The sequence below is a fragment of the Schistocerca cancellata genome, chromosome 9 (assembly GCF_023864275.1).
Source record: "Schistocerca cancellata isolate TAMUIC-IGC-003103 chromosome 9, iqSchCanc2.1, whole genome shotgun sequence".
Lineage (NCBI taxonomy): Eukaryota > Metazoa > Arthropoda > Insecta > Orthoptera > Acrididae > Schistocerca > Schistocerca cancellata.
The window spans coordinates 17,686,745-17,703,394 of record NC_064634.1 but is presented as its reverse complement, the minus strand read 5'-3'; the positions used below and the strand labels follow the sequence as shown (position 1 = coordinate 17,703,394).

General features: G+C 40.5%; 1 protein-coding gene across 1 annotated transcript in view; it reads left to right on the top strand.

Moving 5' to 3' along the window:
• The window catches only part of LOC126100883 (odorant-binding protein 59a), a 211,219-nt gene that overhangs the window by 58,211 nt on the left and 136,358 nt on the right, over positions 1-16,650 (top strand). The gene's annotated exons all lie outside the window — the stretch shown is intronic.

Below are 16,650 nucleotides of genomic sequence, written 5' to 3'. Positions count from 1 at the left end.
TAGCATTCAGGGCAGGGCTCTGTGCCGGCCAGTCCATTGCAGGGGTGTTTTGTCATATAACCCCTCTGCCACAGGCTGTGTGTTATGAACAGGTGCTTGATCATGCTGAAAGATGCTATCACCATCCCCAAATTGCTCTTCAACAGATGGAAGGAAGAAGCTGCTTAAAACATCAATGTAGGCCTGTGCTGTGATAGTGGCATGCAATACAACAGGGGTGCAAGGCTCCTCCACCTGACCACACCATAACACCACTGCCTCCAAATTTTACTGTTGGCACTACATGTGCTGGCAGATGACGTTCACCAGGCATTTGCCATCGGATCACCACATTGTGTACCATTATTAGTCACTCAAAACAATGTTTTCCCACTGTTCAATCGTCCAATGTTTATGCTCCTTACACCAAGTGAGGCATCATTTGGCATTTACCAGCATGATGTGGGGCTTATGAGCAGCTGCTTGACCATGAAATCCAAGTTTTCTCACCTCCTGCCTAACTGTTATAGTACTTGCAGTGGGTCCTGATGCAGCTTGGAATTCCTGTGTGATGGTCTGCATCGATGTGTGCATATTACACAATATGAGCCTCTTCAACTGTTGGTGGTCTCTGTAAGTCAACATACGAGGTTGGCCTGTACATTTTTGTGCTGTATGTGTCCCTTCACATTTTCACTTCACTAGCACATCAGAAACAGTGGACCTAGTGGTGTTTAGGAGTGTGTAAATATCGCTTACAGATGTATGGCACAAGTGACACCCAATCACCTGACCATGTTTGAGGTCCATGAGTTCCATTGGGTGTGCCATTCTTCTCTCTCATGATGTCTAATGACTACTGAGGTTGCTGATATGGGGTACCTGGCACTAGGTAGCAGCACAATGCACCTAATATGAAAAACATATGTTTTTGGGGGTGCCTGGATACTTTTGACCACATAGTGTAGATGTGTTCATTTATTAATGACATGCAGCTAGAATTCTGCTGATTGTTACAAATGGTAAGAGCTAATGTCAGCTTTGGTGGTGCTTGATAGACTGTCTGCCCAGCTGATATGGCCACATGAAGAGATGTGCTTCACTGGGCTATGTTGTTACATTGTGGCATTGCATGGCTCGTTGACACACAACTGCCAGATGTCCATATTTGCTGCAGGCCCCACAGTAAGCAGCACAGTGAAGGGAACCTGTTCTTATATGGTATTGGCCACACCCTGGGCATTACATGGTTGGCACATGATTCAAAATCAATGTAAGATGTTTTTGTCATACCCATTTCTTATTAAAAATGGGTTTCAGTGCTGCGAAAAAATCATTGTGATTGATATACTAAAGTCTCTCATGAGACACTTGTGACAAAGATGACCATAAACTTTGATAAGGCTTAGAGGTATCAAGAAAAGATGATGGAACTGAATCATAAGCTAGATGCTGCACACATTGGTGGCCAAATACATCTGATATCTAAATTTCTTTGGTCAAAATATGTTGAACAAGTGCCAATGCGGTTGGTGGACTGGCTTAAATCTGCATTAACAGTGCCACCCATGTGAGATGCTGATTATGCCTCTTATGGCCAGACATGGTGAGTTTCTGACTGGCATCATGCAGCACCTGTGGATCATCACTGCTATTGATACTTACTGTACATGGGAGTATAATACAAGAAACTACACATCTCTTGTCTATTCTGTTTCTGGATCATCCAACCACTGGAACACAATTGCATTGTTGGTTCACTGTCTTCCCATCTTTCAGGAATCTGTCTTTGCATCATGTGATTTGGCTCTGGCCAAGTGCTACCTTGAAAACACACCTAAACATTTTGTGTATTTCTTGGTGAATGATAGAGAGTGCCTTTACTTTGAATAGACTATATGAAAGATATAACAACAACTATCAAAGGATGTTGTGACCATTGGCTGATGCTTTTTCAGGTTATCAATGTGGCTAGGCTCCTTGTGCCATGAAGTAGTGAAACCCTGTCCTAGGCAGCCCCAGGACCCAAGAGTTCCAGAACTGCAATGAGCATAGAAATCTTCCAATAACTAAATGATTTGTCATAAACATCAGGGAAACACTTCATTATTTGGGTATTTATTTTACATCAGCCATCTTAATTAATGAACTCATTTTAAACTGAGCAGTAGCCAAGATGAAGAATTATGAGGGTATAATCAATCATGGGTTTACTGAAATAACCTACTTGCACTAAAAACCAGTAGCTTTCGGGAAATATAAACCAAGATTTTCAAATACAACTACCATAGCTTGCCAACTTTGACATACAACAGCTTGTTAACTTAGTTTTTACAATAATATGACAGACTTAAATAAACACTGCTACACAACAGATAATGGCTTTGAATTTGAGAAAGTAAATGAACAAGACATAAGCAAATTAACTCTACAGCTAAAAAACTTTTAAAAAAATAAAAGAAAAACACTCAAGTGGCTGGAACAGTCTTTCCAGCACAGTAATTAAAAATGTGTAAATTTGTGTTTAAACCAATTACATACAATGACTTTGAATTTGAGAAAGTAAATGAACAAGACATAAGCAAATTAACTCTACAGATAAAAAACTTAAAAAAAATAAAAGAAAAACACTCAAGTGGCTGGAAGAGTCTTTTCAGCACAGTAATTAAAAATGTGTAAATTTGTGTTTAAACCAATTACATATCTCATTTGTTATAGCATCAAAGAAGGTGTGTTTCCCAACACACTGAAAAGAAGCGGTGTCAGGCCAATACATGAAAAAGGACCAAAGGAGGAAGCATCAAACGACAGAGCAGTATCAATTATTCCTGCATTTGTTAAGATTTTCATATGGAAATGAGTGTTTGGCATCATTGGCCAGGTGGCCCCTTATGGGGCAGGCCTGGCTGCCTTGGTGCATGTCTTATTACATTCGACGCCACAATGGGTGGCCTGTGTGCCGGATGGGGATCAAATGATGATGAAGACAACACAATACCCAGTCCCTGAGTGAAGAAAATCCCCGACCCAACCGGTAATCAAACCCAGGCCCCTGAGGATGGCAGTCCATCATGCTGACCATTCAGCTATCGGGGTGGACAAGATTTTCATATCTACTTGTATAAACCCAACATGGATTTTGAAAAGACCACAGTAACACAACAGCTGTCACAGAGTTTTTGAACAAAGTCTATAGCTAAGTATATGAAGGAAAGCATACTGTAGACATATTTTTAGAACTGAAAAGGCTCTCAACCTGGTAAACCATGCAGTTCTCTTCAGAAACAGAGGGCATGCAATATCACACACACATCTCTTCAGTTCCTACCTACTTATCTAAAAAACCATAAATAATATATAAATATAAATTTTCAAAAGGGGATGAAAAAAATTGACATTCAGTTTATGACAAACAGTAATGCCAGATGTGCTAGAAGGGTCAATATTGGGACCATTTGCAGGCTTTCAAAAACATTAAAATGAAATGGTGGTGAGACCCTCAACTATGTAGTCTCTGACTCAGAGTTGAAATGTTAAAAGTTTTGGCTGATTTTGTTGTCTAGGGGCTGGGATATATAGTTGCTGCATTATAAGCCAAAAACTGCTGAGTCTACAGTATACAATATGAATATATACATGAATCAAATGGTCAAAGGTTCTCATCACTCTGCAATTGTGAATGTAATTTAGAAATTTATAAGTGAAAGATTGCAGTTAAATAAAATCTGCAGGTACTGTCTTAATGACTTTAAATGATGAGTATGATAGTAGAAGTACATTTGAGAATGCAGTATATTTCTGCAAAACACTTATTGGTGTCAATGATCCAGCAATTAGATAAAATATAACTTGAATAACAGGGAAGCAATAGATTCCTACTTCAAGTAATTAGTTGTGAACAACAACTTAGTCGTGAGATATTCACTTCTGAATGCATACTATGTCTTCACTACAGAACCCACGGAAATCACACAAGAACACTCTGAAATATTTCTATCCTCCGCGAACATGAGCAAACCGATCCCCATATTCTTCAAGTCTCTCCTGCGACCGTACATCACGCCTTCGCGTCCCCCCCACCACTCCGCGCCCAGCACTCACTCCCGTGTCTTCTCCTGTACTCCTCAGAACTGCACTGTCCACCGCCAAAATGATCCTCCTCCCTCACTTCCATATAGTCTCTCCACATGCCCTGTTTGGAACAGTCACTGTGATTGGTTAGAGGAATCCAGCCCTGTCTCCAAGCCAATGTGCCCTCACAAACATAATGAAACACATTCGAAATACTAGATTAAATAAATATTCCTACAGCTGGACAGAAAACATGCTCGAACATACTTTATTAAATACATAAAAAAATTAAATAAACATATATCAAAGGAATAGGGAGCAAAAGTAGGGCAGTAGCCTAATATCTCTGTTTTTTCTAAAACACAGTAAATATGTAACCAATTTCTTCATGAAAAGTATATATCCAATATAAACAAAGACATAGATGAATAAATATATTTATAAGCATGCTGCTACCATTTCTTTTTGTTGTAGCTGTGGAGTACTTATGGCCTGATGTGACCAATAGTAATCAGCCACTTTGAACCCAATAACTCATGTACTATTCAGGTTACATGCCTGTAATTCATACCAATTTAGGTATACACCATTAACTTTCTAAAGACATGTTGATCGACAAAATCAGTTGAGCCATTTAGATTTTGGAAATTCATTGCTGGGTGTTACTTGTATAATTTATCATCAGATACTAAACTTTAAACTAATAAAGATATTGATACTCTGATTACATCATCAGAATCATCGTGCAAATAATGGTAATGCACGTGTTTCTTTTTGAGGTATCATGATTATTCTGGTTACTATTAATTTCTATGTGAAATGTCTGCCATTAATGTTTCACAAAGTCCGCCATCTTTGGCATTCCTGGCATGTCTCCTTCATCGAGACAGCGTCACCATGGAATTCCCAGCCATGCGGCTGGACCATATGCTGGGGACACCTCTTGCGAAGCTAACTTTTGGCAGCACATGGTTGCTGCCAGGCCACAATCTGCCAAGTGGTCCCAGCGCGGCCACACCAACTCTGAACTTATAATATTTTCAGCTCGCACATTACCTCGCACACCTCCACTTATTAACATTCTGGCTTGCCAGAATGTTCAGAATTAGCAGCCTTCAGTTGATACATATAAAACAAATTTCATAGAACAGAATTAAGTGATTAAAACGCCAGGCAAATAGTGTTTACAAGATTTTTGTAGTGGTGTGGGAGCTGCATGAATTTTGAAATAACTTAAACTAACACAAATTATGAACAAAATGACATATTAAATAAATGCCTGCATTTCAGTTATGCCTAAACAAGCATGAATTTCATAATAAACTTAAACTAACACAAATTATGAATGATATAGCATATTAAATAAATGCCTGCAGTTCAGTTATGCCTAAACAAGCATGAATTTCATAATAAACTTAAACTAACACAAATTATGAATGATACAGCATATTAAATAAATGCCTGCATTTCTGTTATGCATAAATAATTTGTTGGACAAGAAACAAAATTGTGTAAACACACTTTTACTTGTGTACGATTTTGCAAGCACTTCTTTCACCACTCATTCAGTGGTAAGGTGCCTTCTTGCACTAATTTTTCCATCACACTACACATGCACACACAGAGTTTAGTACAAAGTCTTAATGAGCTCACATCAGTCTTTTGATCGTCTTGCAGAAATCGTGTCTGCCTCTTAATTCTGAGCTCCATCATTTATTGTGACAAATCTGTCTACAACAAAAACTGAAAGAGGAAACCAATCAACAAACCATTTCCCAAAACCAACCAGGATCCTCGCTAAAGATTCTGTCCAGTGGAAAACGATACTTTAGGAAGAAAGTCACATGGCAATTGACTGAATCACAGTAAGCTAAAATTCCCACAAGTTCTATTTAATTGACTTTAATCAATCCATGCTACCTCCACACACCAAAAAATGTGTGCACATACAATTATAATTTTAATACCCTTCAAATTGACCACTGAATTCTTGGCCACACTCTTATACAAAGCATAAATCAATACATATTTTACTTAAACCCATGAGGTCACTGACCTCCACACACCTTCAGTGCCTAAACTTCCCCCTTTTGCACATGTACAGTGCCACAATAAGCTAACAAATTACTAATGAATCCCCAAATAAACATATAAATTATCCCTCTAAATTTACTACCACTAATTACAGATTAGAACAGCTTTTCGCTTCTGCCCTTTCTCTATACACCCTTAGCAATTTTAAACTTCTGTCATTTCCACTTATGCGGCAGCAATGACTGCAACGTTCTACCATACCAACGCCAATCAGACTCACTAGAATCACACTCCTCCTTCATATACCAATTTGTACAAACTTCATTACACAAACTATCCCCATCTACACAATTTAGTTCAGCCCTCTCTACATTTTCTGTTAGTTCTTCCACACATTTCACTGATTCACTACCCACAGCATGCACAACTTTACTGTTTTTCCCCTCCAAAATATCACCACTTGCAGCTTCAACGAAGTTACACATCAATTCACTGTTAAACACTTTATCTTCTTGAAATAATACATCTATGCCTAAGCCATCATCACCACAAATATTCATCTCAGCAACGTTATCTATTGATACATCATTTAAAATTCACATCAGAAACCTTACTTTCCTCTGTCGACAAATTAACTTTATGTGAATCCTACTCAACTTTATCCTCCGCCACTGCATTACATAAATTGCTGCTACCTTGTTGTACAAGGGACTTCTAGCCTTGCTACTTTCCACTGTGATCAGACAAAAATCAGCACACACTGCAATTTCTACACCCTTTTCATCCAGATTAACTCCTGATCTAACTTTACATACATTCTCACATTCATACTCTGAGAAACATTTTAGAACCACACTTTCATCAATAAGTTTCCTTTTTCCTTCATTCATTATTAGAAATGCGTAAATTCCTTCCCCTGAAACATCAACATCAGTAGCTTTTACATTACTACATAAATTGGTAATTTACTCTGTTACTTTAAACAGAAATCGTTTACCTCTGCTGATACATTTTTAACTTCAACCTTTGACAAGACCAATGCTAAGCCTCCCTTATTAACATTGATGCTTTCCATCAAAACACAATCACCCTTACTTGCAGCTGGTGAGACCAAAGCTACGCCACCTTCACTAATATCGATGCTTTTCACTGACTCACAAGTACTTGTTACTATGACACCTTCCTTACTGCAGTTGCTACTATTTGCTAATACCTCTTCAGAACTCTCCATACAATTTGCTTTCATAACATTCATCTCCTCTTTAACTTCTTTTCAACCACTGAATCTTTCCATATATTACCATTCACACACTCGTTCATTACACATTCATAACTTATATCTGTTATAACTTCAAGTTGAACAAATATATTTCAAGGAAGATGCAATACATGAAAGTCAGATCAAATAAACAGAGTAAGACATGTGTACACTTTCATAGTCAAATTATAACTGAGAGCAAGTCTAGCAGCCGCTGGCTGGCTGGCCGCTTAGGTGGCGCCGCTGCTGCATGGCTGGCAGACAGTGCCGCATGTAGGAACACGTGTGACTGCGCGGCGGCACTTTGAAAGATCGGCAAGTCATAACACTTTTCCCCCCTTTGGAGTTTTTGCACAGGTCTTGATGGAGGTGGCCTGTAGATTGCTAACATCCATAGGTGTTGTTTGACTGGCCGTAAGGAGGATGCTTCCCATACGGACGGAAGTGTCTCCGATGATAACGGGTTGAGGTGACAGGAGACATGGGGGTCGAATCTGCTGGGGACCGGGGCACTAATCTGCCCATTGCGGCTAGTCCGGTTGTTAGAACAGGAGACACGGGCGATGTGTCCACGTCCGTAGGAGAAGGAGGCGAGTAGAGTTGCTCCGACAGATGATGGTCATCTGGTTCCTGCATGGGCACGTCTCCTGGTGGCATCAGTTCTTGTGCTGGCACCGATATGATGGTGAGAGGACTATGTTGTGAGTAATGAGAGATTCCAGTATCCCGAGCGTCAGGTAGAGCCGAAGGTGGTGTAGCGGCATCCGGAACAGGCGTTGCTGGCTCACGAGGCCAAAGCTGGTCCGAATGACACACTGCAACACCCGTGTCCATCTGGATTTCATACAGGCGTCGGCCACGGTATCATAAGATGTGGCCAGGAGTCTGTTTTGGCCACCTGCCATATTCCCGTAGCCATAAAAGGTCATCGGCGGTGAACCGGCCAAGCGAAGGCACCCGCGGCCATGAGGTGGAAGGCCACAAATGGTTCAAATGGCTCTGAGCACTATGCGACTTAACTTCAGCGGTCATCAGTCGCCTAGAACTTAGAACTAATTAAACCTAACTAACCTAAGGACATCACACACATCCATGCCCGAGGCAGGATTCGAACCTGCGACCGTAGTGGTCACATGGTTCCAGACTGAAGCGCCTTTAACCGCACGGCCACACCGGCCGGCGGAAGGCCACAGAAGATGAAGTAGCATGAGGGGCTGTCGGCCATGTAAGAGCTCAGCTAGGCTGTGGTCGCCCATGGGGGTGAAACTGTAAGAAGCCAGAAATTGGAGAAGCGCATCATCAGCAGCAGAAGAAGTCAGGAGTTTCCGCGTCTGAGCCTTAAATGTACGGACCAGTCGTTCGGCCTCACCGTTTGACTGTGGATGGAATGGAGGGGCCATGACATGCATGACGCCATGATGGGCGCAAAAATCTGCAAAATTGGAAGAGGCAAATTGCGGACCACTATCAGTAACAAGATTAGAGGGAAGGCCTTCCAAAGAGAAAATGCGAGATAGAGTATTGGTGATTGCCGCGGTGGTAGGCGATGTGCAATGGACAATGAAAGGAAAGTTAGAGTAGGCTTAAATAATGAGAAGCCAATAAGTACCTAAAAAAGGTCCCGTGAAGTCAGCATGAATACGCTCCCAGGGCTTCTCAGGCGAAGGCCACGGTGACAAAGATAACTTCGGGCTGGCCTGTGACACACAAGGGCCGCAGGCAGCGACCATGTGTGTGAATTCAGAGTCAATGCTGGGCCAGTACACATGACGGTGCACCAGAGAGTTTGTGCAAGAGACACCCCAGTGCCCTTGGTGAAGGAGGCACAAGACCGAAGCACGCAAAGACGCAGGTACCACAACACGCGGCGAAGCATGTTCGGTGGAAAGGAGGATAACACCATCCCTAGCCATGAGGCAGTAACGCAAAGCATAGTAGTTCCACAACGGATCAGAAGTCTTAGCGGATGGACGATCTGGCCAACCCTTCTGAATACAGCGTAAAACCTGGGAGAGGGTAGGGTCAGAACCCGTAGCACCCGCCAGCCGGTCCGCGGTGATGGGGAACCTGTCCACAACCCGCTGCACAGCAACATCCCGGTGGAAACACAAATGTTCGTCCCTATTGAATGCCAGATCAGGACCCATGGGAAGGCAAGGCAGTGCATTAGCATTTGCATGTTGAGCTGACAGCTGGAAATGAATCTCGTAATTGAAATGAGACAAGTAAAGAACACAACGCTGGAGGCGGTGTGCAGCCTTTTTGGGAAGTGATGTTCATGGAAGGAACAAGGAAACAAGTGGTTTGTGATCTGTAACAAGATCAAATTTTGATCCATAGGGAAAAAACACCAAACTTATGAAGAGCATAAATAATGGCCAAAGCTCCTTTTTCAATTTGAGAATACTTTTGTTGGACATCCGTGAGTGTTTTGGAGGCATAAGCAATGGGTTGTGCAGAACTGTCAGAAAAACGGTGTGCAAGGACTGCACCAACCGCATATTGAGAGGCGTCCATGGCAAGAAGAAGATGTTGGCCAGGTCGATAAGTAGCCAGACACGGGGCCTGTTTCAGCATAGTCTTCAATTTCTGGAAAGCCGCATCACATGATGCGGACCACTGAAAAGGCATGTTTTTACACAACAGGTGATGCAACGGATGAGCCACCAAAGCAGCAGATGGTAAAAACTTGTGATAGTATGCTATTTTCCCCAAGAAGGCCTGCAGTTCCTTAACAGATGTAGGGCGAAAAAGGGCATCAATCACAGCGACAGTTTGCTGAAGCAGATGAATACCATCCTGAGAGAGTTGAAACCCCAAGAACGTGATAGATGCCTGAAAAAATTTTGATTTCTGAAGAATACACTTAAGACCAGCAGTCTGTAAGACATGAAAAAGTGTGCGGAGATTTTGAAGATGTTTGTCAGTGGTGGAGCCAGTGACAACAATCTCGTCCTGGTAATTTATACACCCAGGGACAGTGAGCAATAATTGTTCCAAGAATTGCTGAAAGAGAGCAGGGGCACTGGCAACCCCAATTGGCAATAATTGGTATTGATAGGGGCCGAAAGGTGTGTTAAGGACCAGAAACTGCAGCGTCGAGAGGAAGTTGAAGATAAACTTCTGACAGGTCAAGTATAGAAAAATACTGGCCTCCAGCAAGTTTAGTGAACAATTCTTCAGGTCGAGGCATAGGGTAAGTGTCAATAAGGCATTGAGCATTTACAGTGGCTTTGAAATCGCCACAGAGACAAATATCACCATTTGGCTTAGCAATGACAATGATAGGACAGGACCACTCACTGGAAGTAAAAGGAAGCAAGACCCCTGAAGCAGTGAGACAATCCAGCTCCCGTTTGACCTGATAACAAAGGGCCACAGGGATGGGCCAAGCCTGAAAAAACTTAGGCTGAGCAGTGGGTATGAGTGAGATATGAGCTTCAAAGTTATTTGCACAGCCTAACCCAGGAGAAAAAAGGGACGAAAATGTCATCAACAAGGAATCCAATTGAGCATAAGGAATAGCATCAGAGATGATATTGACAGAGTCATCTATGGAGAACCCAAAAATGTGAAAAGCATCAAAACGAAAATGATTCTCCACGTTACTATGGTTGACCACAAATATGGAAACAGTGTGAGCGACAGATTTGAAAGATACCTCAGCATCAAATTGTCCCAAGAGAGAAATCTTCTGTTTATTGTAAGTACGTAATTGCCCAGTGACAGGTGACAGGACTGGAGACCCCAACTGAAGATACGTGTGAGAATTGATGATAATGGCAGCAGAACCAGTATCCACCTGCATGCGAACATCTTGACCAGGTATTTGGACAGTGAGGAATAACTTCCCTGAAAGGGAAGAAGTACGATTGACAGACAACGCAGACTCAGAATCAGCATCATGTTCATGAACATCGTGTATGTGGTTGGATTTGCAAACGGATGACACATGACGTTTTTTTTTTTTTTTTTTTTTTTTTTTTTTTTTTTTTTTTTTTTTTTTTTTTTTTTTTTGTGGCAAATGGCCCAACATTGTGGTCAATCTTCTTATGAATGTTTCGTAAAACTCCGTGGACATGAAGGAAGTTGCTGTGGGTTTTGCTGCAGTTTCTTAGAGGTTTGTTTATGGTTAGGCTGAGGCTGTGCTTTTGAGCGTACTGCGGCCACGTTGGCCGGCGGGGACACGCCACAGGCTTCGTCAGCATCGCACAGAGGTTGTATTTCCCCGATGTCGCCCCATGCCTCCATTTGCGATCCAGCGGTGCGAGAAATTTCAAAAGACTGAGAAATGGATAGGACTTCATCTAGCGTCAGATTTGCCAACTGAAGGGCACGTTGCCTAATTTCTGTGTCGGGCACCGATCGGATAATGGCATCCCGTATCATGGAATCGGCGTAGTATTCTTTGTGAACTTCAGTAACAAATTGACACGTTCTACTGAGGCCGTGAAGTTCAGCAGCCCAAGCATGATAGGATTGATTCAGTTGTTTTTGACAATGATAAAAGGCAACACGAAAGGCTACCACATGCATTTGCTTTTGAAAATAGACCGACAGAAGTGAGCACATTTCACCAAAGGACAAAGATGCAGGGTCTTTCAAAGGAGCCAATTTTGACAACAACTGATACATTTGAGTTGAAATCCATGAAAGGAACAGAGACTGACGTGTTTGTTCTTCCACAACATGAAATGCCAAGAAGTGCTGTCAAAGACATTTTTTATAATCAGACCAGTCTTCTGGAGGAGAAGGAGATAGGGACAATGACGAGAAACACCCTGCGTTTGATGCCTCGACAAAAGCATGAATCGCATTTGTGAGAAGCATTTGCTGTTCTATGAGACCTTGCAATAGTTGCTCTAAAGTAGCCATGAAAACATGTGGGTCAATGATGGAAAAGAAAAATCACTACCTCGTTGCCAATTGTTATAACTTCAAGTTGAACAAATATATTTCAAGGAAGACGCAATATATGAAAGTCACAGATCAAGTAAACAGAGTAAGATATGTGTACACTTTAACAGTCAAATTATAACTGAGTCCGAGTCTAGCGGCCGCTGGCTGGCTGGCCGCATGTAGAGGACGCGTGCAACTGTGCTGCGGCACTTTGAAAGATTGGCGAGTCACAACAATATCATTCCCTACAAATTTATTCCCATTACTTCTACTTAAATCTCTCACAAATGTATGCTTCTGCTGTTCGTGTCTGCTTTTATTGAAAGAGCCACCTACATAGCCTTCCTCTTTAACATACTCCATATTACACCATTACCAATACCTCCAGTCCTTCTCATCACCTGTTTAGATCACCATCCCTGGACCTGAGATATGGTGAACATCAGTTTTCTGACCAGTTGCTACAGAATTGCACTTTGCACAAATTTCCCCTTTCAAATCTTCATTGTTTCCTTGGATCTCGTTCATGGAAGTTATCACCCCTGTTCATTGTCTGACCATTCTGCTCATTCCAGCTACTATCTCCTTGAGAATTCCTTTGTTTACCCTCATGATTATTATTTTGGTGATGATTATCTGGATTTCCATTTTGATAACTACTGCCCGGTTTACTATGAGATTTGAACTTGAACGCTCTCTCTAATTTTTCAGCAAATTCTAGATATTCATCCATGGAATCACATGGACTATGGACAAGACCCCACGGGAAATCTTCGGGTAGTCACATTTTTAATGTGTTGATTTCCATTAAAACCCAGAATGGATTTTTCACATGCATAAGCTTGTCAAGTTTGCACTTGCAAAAATCTCTCATCATCCCATCACCGTACCTGTAACTTGGCCCATTTAAAAATTCATTTTGGATCCACATCTGTTATGCCTTATTCCAAAATTTATTATAAGTTTTGGCTGGTTTCCTTGTCTAGGGTCTGGGGTATGTTGTTGCTTCATTACAAACCAAAAACTGCTGAGTCTACAGTATACAATATGAATATACACATGAATCAAATGGTTGAAGGTTCCTATCACTAGGCAATTGCGAATGTAACATAGAAATTTATAAATGAAAGATTGCAGTTAAATAAAATCTGCAGGTACTATCTTAATGACTTTAAATGATGAGTACGATAGTAGAAATACTTTTGCGAATGTGGTATATTTCTGCAAAACACTTATTGGTGTCGATGGTAGTACAGCAGTTAAATAAATTATAAGTTGAATAACAGGGAAACAATAGATTCCTACTGCACATAATTAGTTAGCATAGCTCACAAGATATTTACTTCTAAATGCATACTATGTCTTCACTGTAGAAACCATGGAACTCTCCCAAGTTAGCACTCGCGAAGTATTTCTGTCACCCGCGACCATGTGCAAACTGCTCCACAGTCCAAGTCTCTTTTGTGACCGTGCGTCCATCGCGCTGTCATGTGCAGCAATTCCCATGTCCTGTGCCATACTTTTTCTGTGTCCTCTCATGCTGCACTCTTCAGACTCCCCCCTCCATTCACTTTAGTAGTCGCCTCCCTTAGTAACAAGTGCTGTGATTGGCGATAGTGCTTCCGTCATGGCTCCAAGCCAACGCACACTCACAAACATTTTGAAACACATTCAAAATACTGGATTTACATTTAAATAACTTGAAATTAAATAAATATACCTATGGCTGGTCCATAAACATGCTCTAACTCACATTATTAAACACATAAAGAAATTAAATAAACATATATCAAAGGGGTAGAACAGAAGGTTGGCCAGTAGTCTAATGTCTTTGTGCTTTCTAAAACACAGTAAATATGTAACCAATTTCTTCATGAATAGTATATATCCATATAAACAAAGACATAGATGAATAAATATATTTATAAGCGTTCTGCTACCATTTTTTCATGCAACTGTGGAGTACTTATGGCCTGGCGCGACCAATAGTAATAGGCCACTTTGACCTCCAATAACTCATGCACTATTCGAGTTACATGCCTGTAATTCATACCAATTTAGGTCTGCACTAATAGCTTTCTAAAGACATGTTGATTGACAAAATCGGTTGAGCTGTTTAGATTTTGGAAATTTGTAGCTGGGTGTTACTTGTATAATTTATCGTCAGATACTAAACTTTAAACTAATAAAGATATTGAAAATCTGATTACACCATCAGAGTCATTCTGTGAATAATGGTAATGTACATGCTTCTTTTTGAGGTATCATGATTCATCTGGCTTCTATTAATTTCCATACGAACTGTGAAATGTCTGCCATTAATGTTTCACAAAGTTCACCATCTTTGGCATTCCTGGCATGCTTCTTTCATCGACTCAGTATCACCGTGGAATTCCCAGCTACACAGCTGGACTGTGCTCTGGCGCTATCCCTCTTGCTAAGCTAATGTTTGGCAGCACATGGTTGCTGCTAGGCTGTGACCTGCTGAGAGGCACCAGCGCAGCCACAGCAACTCTGAACTTAGAATATTTTCAGTGCCCCACAACTCTCCCGGTTCCTCACACATTTATTTTTTCTATGTACCAGTATGTAGATAGCATTATACATCCTTCTCATTCCCATATAATTGTTCATAGTGAATACAATCCACTGCAGCTGTAATTTCAAAGGTCCTATATCTGGATAAAGGCATGTATGCTAGCTGGATCTCAGGACTCTAATCCCACCTTCAGGTGCTACTGTAACAACAAAGATTAAGCAGGACACTATACAAAATTATTTAAATTATAATTAAATTTTCCTCAAGACATTAGAGTTTCATTTTTATCATTTTAATTCATTTCTTCAGCTTCCATCATTAGTCATGAAAATTATTTAATATTGTTCAATATTGGAAGAGCCATTAATGTTGTAAACCATGAGTATAACATACTTAATTAAGTACAACTAAACCATACAAGTCATGCAAAACACCTAACAAGTTTATTCATCAGTATGAGAGAGCATTTGTAGGTGAGACATGAGAAATGAGGGACAGACCAGTAAAACTTGAGGTAAACATAGCCAGACTGAAAAAACAAGACTAAATTTATAAATACACACGCATAGATGGAAAATATACCCTGACAACCTACTATGAATGCCAGATATGCACCATAGAAATGAGAGGGACAATATATGGGCAAAAATGCTGTTACAAACAACTATAATGCCAATAACAAAACTGCAAAATATAACATACAATATAAGTGCTCAGGCAGCCACAAGTCAAGTACACCCAACATGACCCATGTAACTGGCTGTCATGTGGAGCACAAGCAGACACACCAGTACACACATGCCACTGAGTGGCTGCAGCATGAACTAGTGCTGAAGTTCACATTTCTGTGCTTAGCAGTGTGGGCTGGACGATGAAGAGTCAGCGGAAAAAAAAAGCCTCCGAACACTATGGGACTTAACTACTGAGGTCATCAGTCCCCTAGAACTTAGAACTACTTAAACCTAACTAACCTAAGGACATCACACACACCTATGCCCGAGGCAGGATTCAAATTTGCGACCATAGCAGTCGGGTGGTTCCAGACTTTAGCGCCTAGAACCACTTGGCCATCAGCAAATCAGTCTCACCCTATTGCACTCCTTTATGGGCTAAATTTCCAAAAACAGTGAAAAACATATTTTTTCAACTGAGAAGCATAACACCAGTTTTCAAAAGTTTAGTTTCAAAAGTTTAATTTCAAAAATGCTCATATAATGAAATATTTCCATATAAACTTTCATCCCAAGTTTCACTTGCATAGGGCTTGAATTTCCAAAAACAGTGAAATAGATATTCTTTTTATTTCTAACTGAGAAGCCAAATTTAAATTTTAGTAGACGTAGCTGTAAAAATGCTTTCATAATAAAATATTTTCATACAAAAATCTCACCTCCTATTCCACCCACTTAGAGGTTCAATTTCCAAAAACACTGAAACATGTATGTTTTTATTTGTAACTGAGAAGTCAAATACCAATGTTCACAGATGTACCCTTGAAAATAATTTAGAAGTTCTTTAATAATGATCTATTTTAAAAAAAAGATTTCACCCGTATTTTACACCTGTAGGGTTAAATTTCCAAAAATGCTGAAACACATAGTTCTTTATTTTAGACAGAGAAACCAAATACCAATTTTCATAGGTCTAGCTTCGATACTGCTGTAATATAGACATTTTTCAAAAAAAAAAAAAAACCTTCATTCCCTATTTCTCCTCCTTAGGGTTTGAATTTCAAAAAAAAAAAAAGAAAAAAAAAAAAAATCCTTCTTAAATGACACATAAAGTATAACATCCACACCTTCTCCAAATTTCAAGTTTCTGTTCTTAGCAGTTTAGACTAGGCAATGAGTCAGTCAGTCAGTCAGGACAT